The sequence below is a fragment of the Amblyomma americanum genome, chromosome 11, assembly GCF_052857255.1.
Source record: "Amblyomma americanum isolate KBUSLIRL-KWMA chromosome 11, ASM5285725v1, whole genome shotgun sequence".
NCBI classification, from domain to species: Eukaryota; Metazoa; Arthropoda; class Arachnida; order Ixodida; family Ixodidae; genus Amblyomma; species Amblyomma americanum.
The window spans coordinates 38,443,272-38,451,716 of record NC_135507.1 but is presented as its reverse complement, the minus strand read 5'-3'; the positions used below and the strand labels follow the sequence as shown (position 1 = coordinate 38,451,716).

General features: G+C 44.4%; 1 long non-coding RNA gene across 1 annotated transcript; it reads right to left on the bottom strand.

Moving 5' to 3' along the window:
* Nucleotides 1-1,116: 1,116 nt before the first annotated feature.
* On the bottom strand, nucleotides 1,117-7,933 carry LOC144109999 (uncharacterized). The gene is made up of 3 exons (XR_013309672.1): nucleotides 7,797-7,933; nucleotides 3,569-3,635; nucleotides 1,117-1,270 (listed from the first exon to the last, which is right to left on the bottom strand). It is a non-coding gene; the product is annotated as an uncharacterized LOC144109999 (long non-coding RNA).
* Between the last annotated feature and the right edge of the window lie 512 nt (nucleotides 7,934-8,445).

The window sequence follows — 8,445 nt, the reverse complement described above, 5'->3', positions numbered from 1 at the left end:
GAAGAGAAAAATTTCTGCAACAAACTGGTGCTCGTTAGGCCTAAAAGCTACCGAATCGTCCAAAGAAATAAAAAACAGGCCGAATTTATCGTCCATTCAATTTTTGATAGGCAAGACAAGACGAAGCGAAAGTCCCGTACGCAGTTTATAGCAATTTCACGTGCCGAAAAACGATGTAACATCGACGAGTTCACTTCGAAGCTACAGGTTCCTTCAGAGCGCGCCTCCATGCTGGCTGTCGAGCCTCTGCTGCGTACGCTATGTGTCTGACGTCACCGTCCGGTTTCTTTGACCTTTTTCGCTGCATCCGAACCACCACATCCGCTTCCGGTGTTTCGACCCATCAGCTGTGCCGGTTGCGGCAGATTATAAAGCTTTTTATTATGACACAAACTCGGAACACAGCGATCTTTGCGAGCTAATGAATAAATCGCGTCTTTTATTTCTTTTTAATATTTTTTACTAACTCCTGTGAGTTATCTCCTAGGGCGCACAGGAAGGACTAGGCTCTGGCTGTAAGTCCTCAGAATCCTAACCTATGAGGATGGTTGGTTTAGGTTTGGTTTAAGGGGTTTAACGTCCCAAAGCCACTCAGGCTATGAGAGATGCCGTAGTGAAGGGCTCCGGAAATTTCGACCACCTGGGGTTTCGACCACTGACATCGCACAGTTCACGGGCCTCTAGAATTTCGCCTCCATCTAAATTCGACCGCCGCGGCCGGGATCGAAACCGCGTCTTTCGGGCTAGCAGCCGAGCGCCATAACCACTCAGCCACCGCGGCAGCTCTATGAGGATGGGTTGTTGTTTATGGGGCACAACGTCTGAAACCGAATCAGGCTATGAGGGACGCCGTAGTGAAGGCCTCCGGAGAATTCGACCACCTGGGTTTCTTTAACGGGCACACTCATCGCACAATACACGGACCTGTAGCATTTCGCCTCCATCGAAATGTGACCGCCGCGGCCGGCATCGAACCCGCGTCTGTCGGGTCAGCTGCCGAACACCATAATCACTGAGCCGCAACGGCGGCTTGTCAATATGTTTGCCTGTGCCGTCAGGAGAAACGCACACAATCGTGTCTTTTATGAGAACGCCTACTTTATTTATTTGTTGCGGCGGCGACAACGACATTCTTCTTTGGATACCCCTTTCGCAATTCTACTGCCGGGGACCACACGCACGGATTCTGGAATCCAGCATATACCAGGGGCATTTCCACGCATATGCAATCTGGTCCGCAACGGTTCCCAGGCTTGCTCCTCAGAGGGCACTAAATAGAAAAAAGGGGCATATTTATTTGTTGCGGCGGGGACAACGAAAGAGGGGAGGAGACAGGAAGAGAGGATAGGGGGAGAGGTATATAGACGAACTATTTACACAATATGAAATGTGTACAGGTTGCGCGCGTGATTAATTCATGCTGAAGCAAACGATGAAGTTCTGTGTATACCAGTTAGAAGCATTGTAGAAAGTGGATGAGGAAGAATACGCTAGCATAGAGGCACTGTTGTGAAACGCTCACGTTAAATACAGTATAGTATTGGCTGTAATCTGTACCGCCAAAAACATAAACATACCTAGGAGATGAATTATACTCATTGCACAGTGATGAATTATTCACTCCCGCTGCCGTTCTATAAGTTTGTAACATATATTAATGCGGCCTATATTAGCACCTCTGAAGAGCTTGAACCTTTCTTTTTATGAATGCGCACTAAGGTGACATGTAAATAAAGAGTACAATAAACGACAAGAGTACAGGTCCATGTCGTATACAAAGCTTCATTGACGGTCTCGTGGTTGGTTCAGTTATAAAAACAATTGATAGGAACGCCATTCGTTTGTCTGTCTGGGTTTTCGCCTTACAATCCGGGCTTTCCACATCTCCAATATGCTTCCCCTCATTTTTAGCAGGTTGTCCGCTCGAAAACGTTACAACAGGAGTCATGCGATCATTGTTCTCTAGTTTTGAGTCTGTTAGAATGCGCAATATGTGGCTATACCTGTCAACAGGGCAAAATTAGGAAAAAAAAATCGCGCTTTCCCCATGAATTAAGCAGCAGGAAAGTTGGTTTAAAGTGCGGGAACAAAATTGAGCACGCCCAATCATACACTTTTCTTTGACCTGATATAACTACCAGCAGTTTAATATATACCGCATTTATTACCACATGCTTTAATGCAAAATATATTATGAAAACAAAACATTATTTTTCTGCTTCGGCTTGTAACTTAGCAGATCCTATCTAGAAGACGTTTCCTACTGGAGTACTTTCAAGAGCTCTCAACCATTCAAGTGCAAACACGTACGGTAAATGTTCTCATTATAGCAAGGACATCCAGAAAATCAGTTGTATAGCTTTGCGCATTGCTTCGTAATTTCTTTCTACTTCTATCATTTCCAATTCGAGAAAACATAAACTTTCGATGCTCTCACAGCTGCCATCAATCATTAACGTAGAATTTTTTCAAGCCCAAGGTTGTAATTGTTGGCGTCAGATCGTTTTAGATTTGTAGGAGGTTCCCTCTTAGAAGTTTAACTCGACTCTCGGCCAGAAGACTTGAGACAGTTCGCTACAAGCGCTTTGTGTTCACTAACTGAAACGCACGTTACGCTGTACTAAAACGCTACAGTAATAACGCGCTGACTTTAAAGACATCATAAAAGTGAAGTGCGCTGAAACAGATTGCGAGATACACTAGTTGAAATAAAAACGAGGATGCGGTTGTGGGCTGAATATTTAGTGCGCTGAAAATTATGCCATGTTCCTGAGGATAGTGGTGGAGATTTTGAGGGACAGTAAAGGTAGCTGGGGTCAACAGCGACCCGAGTTTGTAGGAGGAATTAAGAAATATTCACCCTCATTTGCTCAATGACTTTGGCATCTGGCTACTGATTCAAAGGTAGGAGGTTTTGTACTAGCCGCAGCGACTGTAGTTTGATGGAGCAGAAATAAAAAAAACAACGAGTGCTGCGTGATGTTAGTGCTTGCTAAAGAACCACACAGTGCCAAAATTTATCCGTAGTCCTGTACTCCTGTCTGTTTTCGCTAAACCTCAGAATTTAAAACAATTACAAGTACCAAACATGCAACCGTAATGTATCCGCCTATCTGATTTTATGTTTGGTGAGAAACAGAAGCAACTATTTTTGTTGTACACCTTCCGACGCTTATAGAGCTACAGAGGTCCCCAAACAGGTCATAATATCCTTTCGATAGGAGGGCAGCAAATTTTGGTGCTGATCCCATTGACAAGAAGGGATATGGAAACCTGGCTTCAAAACGGCATAGGAATATCACCTGCTGCATTTAAATGCCATTAATCTGAGCCGAGGAAGTTCTCCCTAAAATTTTCGAAGCACAGTAGAATACTAGAGCCCGCCCATTATTCAAATGTTCTTCTTCGCGTGTTGGTTACACTACTGCGTCCTGTAATTAAAGAATACAGCCGCTTCAGGGCGTTTAAATTTCGGTATGTTCCCATGGCAAGAAAACACACGCAGTTTCTCGTATTTGGCACCGTTTGCACAAAACATTGACGAAACAATAGGATAAGATGTGTTTACCAAACGAGGACAGTAAGGTGTCCGTTGAATCACAGGTCTCCGTTTCAAATTGGGAAAAGGCTGAGATCTGAAAGTGGAAGAAGACTATAACAGCGTTCACACTGGAGTTACTGCAAAAGAACGTTGTGTTTGGTGACGAGAACAAAATCATACTGTTTAGAACACTTGACTAAAAACTTAAGTGCCTAGAAAATTCTAGTAATTGTAGCCACTGGATGACTCGTTTCCTTTGCATTATCGCATTGCCATAGCGCTGCTGCGCACCGTGACGGCAACGAGAAACGATTCGCGCTCTCTATTCAGGCCGCACATTGACGCGTGATTGTTTAACTCCAGGGAATTTGAGCTTGTCCTGCGGCGGTGAAGTTCTGATCACTACTAAAACACGTGATTCGGGAACTGCCTCGTTGGACACCGACCGCTACCCGCTTGGTATCTTTCACTGTTCCCATCCCAACCAGACACTGATGGAAGCGATGATGGAAGCGAAATCAAAGCGCTGCAAGCCAGTGAGATAAAAGCGCTTGTTTCCCACACGCGTGCCACAGCCAGTGCTGGCAGCGAAACCGCCCTCAGCAAGTTGAGATCGGTGGGAAGCAGGAATGTGGCGCTCCAGTGGCAAAGCGAGGAAATGAACGTCGAAGAAAGCAGAAGAAAAACTATCGCTAACCGGATGAGCTCGCCTGTCTCTGATGGCGATAGGCTTACGTATTAAAGTGGGCCTTTCGCCATGCGCTCCGCAGTTCGCGTTTCATTTGACGCTGCAAGTACATACGTTCAGCACGTGTGATCTGTTGTTATGATCGTTTAACATCTAAAATTTGCGGTCTATTCTGGTCTGGTTTATTTGTGGGTGGAGGTAACACCTCTGCAATTTCGTTTAGAGACAAATAAAACATCATGACCCAAATCTGTGCGTGTCAAAGCCGGTTGCTCTTTAAGGAAACCAAATAGTGATCTACGTATCTAAAAACTTTTATAATTATCTCGTAATTTCAATAGCACATGAGGTAACGATCTATGCTGGTCAAGAAAATGTCGACCAATACTGGCGCCACAGAAGAATGAATACGAATATCCTCGCGCTGAAAAAGGCCGTGGTTTTGAAATGCTACAAAAGTTCGCTGTAATTAGAATTAAAGGAGCGTCATAAATTTGTCCACGTTCAAAACCGCTGGTGTTTGAAAATCAATGACATCATTACCTCAAATACAGGACCTAGCGACACAAAACAGCTCACTGTGAAGAATAAACATAAACAAGTTGTTTGCGTCAATCGCCTGAGTTCTTTATCCCGAGTGGTTGTTCTTTGCTCTTGGTATGCGCTTAGCCAAGGCACACCCAACAATTCGGGTCAACAGCATTTTTTAATGTGACCTGTATAGAAATAACATCCAGGATATTCTAGAGTGCAATGGCAGGGGATATAATTAATTGTATATCACTTGGCTCTGATTTGCCCCTTTTTCCATGTTCCGCAAAATATTTTTGGACCAGATACTTAAACAGGGATGTGACAAGAATGAAATAGAATGGGATGGAAAAAATTGTGCCTTAGTAGCTTTATATGTAGAGCACGTAAGGCTCGTTCATAAAAGCATTTTTCCAGAGGATCAAACAGCGGCCCGAAAACAGTGCACTAAAAAAAAAGACCGAGAATTGTATCCGGTACAAGTGATTACACATCTATACTGATAATTAAAGCAACAAATGGGAAATGATATTCATTTCTAAGAAAAACTAAACTGGTTCATATTTAGAACTTCCAGCTCAATTGATAGTCCCCGGCAAAGCTTTTGAGTTCCTCTTCTGATGGGGAAGAGACCTGACCACCGATGGGTCTTGCTGAGGAATTTGGCTAAATGACGAAAATTCTCTCATTGTTTTCGTCATACACAGCCCGTACAGACATATAAGACGTCAATGTCATGAGTTTAAGTTAAATGATAAGAATGTGCCAACCACGCACTCTTGTGCTGAAATAAACACCAGTAAGGAATTGCTTCCTTGCCTGTCGTTTGCTCTTGTCTTGAAACTTTATGCAGAACACAAAAGCTATGTTCAATCAAAACGTCCTACTTGATAGAAAATCCATTTTTTTAAATTTGCTGCATCTCTTCAAGCGCTCACAGCGCGTGTCCTAGGGCAGCGGACTCGGCGCAGCTGGCCCGCATCCGGCGTTTTTCTAACGCTTGCCACGCATAATGTAACCCCTCGGATTCAAACATTCGATTATGTTTTTGGGCGGTCATCATTATTAATCGCGATTTTGAAGGCCGGTTAATTTCAATACGAAACAAGAGATGGCATAGAGAAAATAACTATTTTAATGCTGATGTGTAAATGCTTACTCGTGTACTATACAACGTTGTACCTTATCAGTTATTAGCTGTACCTCACTGGTTGCGGTACTCTCCCTAGCTGCAGTCTGAACCTCCCATGTGGCCTAAAGAGGGAAACGCTTCCTTCTAGAAACCGAAATTGCCAGGGCGCAAATTCTACACATAGGAAAAGATTGATTTTGCTTGCTTGTCCAATAAAGCGAAGCTTTATGGTCAAATCTGACCTGCCTATCCAGCAAAGTAAGGCAGGCACTGATTCTGCAGCACGTGAATAAAAACATCTCTCCACCGGCGGAGAGAGTCATATACTTTATGAAACGATCACAATAAGTAGCATTCTGCGAAGGCATGCAGTTTCATTGATGAGTAAAAGAAGACACCGGTCCTGAACTGTCGCATTTTTTGTAAATATGCTGCGCGTCTATTGCGCAAGAGAAACATTTTATGCCCGTGGTGAGTGCCATTCAATATTTCGTACATTTGTTCCAAAATAGCAATATTCCGAAAAAAGATGGCTGTGATTTAGCTTTAGTTAAACCAGGAGTGACGCGATAGTTACAGCTGGCCGAGTGGAACTCGCTCAGTCGAATTGCAAAGTCAGTTTTTCGCCGCTGCTTTTCGTTGGGCGTTCCTTCTTCATCTTCGTCCCTGGACGTGGATTCACTCTTCCCCCTCTCCCCCTCTCCACTCCTCCCTCACTCTGTTTCGCCGGTGCGCAGCGTCGCCGGCAGCTGCCACGGCAGCCACGGCGCCGCTGCGCTGAAGGCTCGAAATGTAGGCGCGCGGCGCGCACACCAGCTGCGTGCTCTGACGTCAGGACTGAGGAGGCGGGAGGTGCCTGCTCCGCCGTCGGTGCAGCAGCGAGGCGCGCGGCGCGCACACCAGCTGCGGGCTATGACGTCACACCGCGGATGCGCACAGCTGGCAGAGCGGTGGTGCCACGGCTCAGCGCGCAGCCACGCTGACCTCGCGAAGTGGCTGGAGTAGTGTAGCTATCGCTACAAAAAAACTGGCTACGCAGGGAAGGAAAAAACTTCGACGAACTCTACTCAAACCTGCGGGATTCGTCGTCAAGCATAAGGCCAAATATTTCATATCGCAGTGTTACAACGATGTGAATGATCCACGTGGCAGCAAGTGAAGCTGCAGAGTTTTTCAATAAAAAAAGATACACGCGGATGGATGTTCTCTCCGTTCAGAAATGCAAGCCTTTAGCATACAGTGACCCTTGAAATTGCCTCCAGTCGAAGATGTTCTGCCGTGTGCCGCTGTCGCACACACTGTTTCATCGTTTACTGAGCTGTGCCAAATCTAAGTGTGCAGCCACTTAGCGGGTTTAAACAATGGTGCAAAATGTATGCACGGAAGCTTCCTCGAGACAGAAAATGGTGCATATATACATTTGTTCTAAATATCACTGACACTGGTCCCTGTGGTAGTCAAGAAGTAGCATGCCAGGTTGCCAACGCTAAGTTCAGCGCTTTAAGTGCTTCACTTCCGGTTATTTTTTTCCAAGATTTTGTAACAGGTGAAGTGTATCCCCTTTTACCAGAGGGCTTGCTTCCCAATCGGAATTAGCAAGAGTACGGCCATGCAGAAAATACGAGTGCAATAATTGTACTTCATCCTATAAAACGTTATACATGCACATTGTATAGCGTACAATGCATCCAAACACATTCCCAGCCATACTTCACTTGTAAAATTGTATAGGCTTATTTGCCAAGAAGAGAGTCATAATACTTCCACGTACAGAAACCATTCGTACCCACCTACACTGCCCCCAGGCGTTCCTGCTAACGACTGTCTGCTTCACACATTTTCATAGGGAACACTAATAGATAATTTTTTTTATTGCATGCAGTAAAAAAAAAGGTTACGCTTACTCAGAGATTGCAATGAGAGTACTGAGAACACAGAAGATCATCCACATAAACTTCATCTCAAAAGCTCATATGCTGGCCTGCGAAGAGGAGATTTCTGACACGTGGCTGAATGCTTCCCTCGCATTTAATATAATTTTAGTTTTGTGAAGAATGAGTGAATGCTTCTCTCACTTCTTTAGGGTTTTCTAAATTTTTTCTTTTTACTTCATGTACTAATAAGTGGCTCTAGAATTACAGTCGTCCTGACTATAGAATAGAACTAAGGAACAGACAGCGTTTGCAAATGTGGACGACTTTGAATAATTATCGTCTATCATTTGCACTCTATTCACAGTGAAAGCTGCAAATTCATGACGCTTTTCTTCCCTCTGCGTAGGTTACGTTTTAGAAATTTCTTCACGACTAGAATGTATAACAAAGCAAAACGGGTCACAGCTTCCATCCGCATAAGTATTGTAAAGACGTTAGCGCCAATTGGTGGTGATAGGGAGTTTAGTTTCATTTCGCTTGTATCTTGAAACTCACACAAAAAGTTAAAGTATTGCTGATTCGGAAATAAGGATAATCACTCACTACGGCGAATATTCGCACACCCCGTCGCATCCTTTTCGCTTATGACGCGCTGCTGAAGTGGCATCTGTGGGTGCAG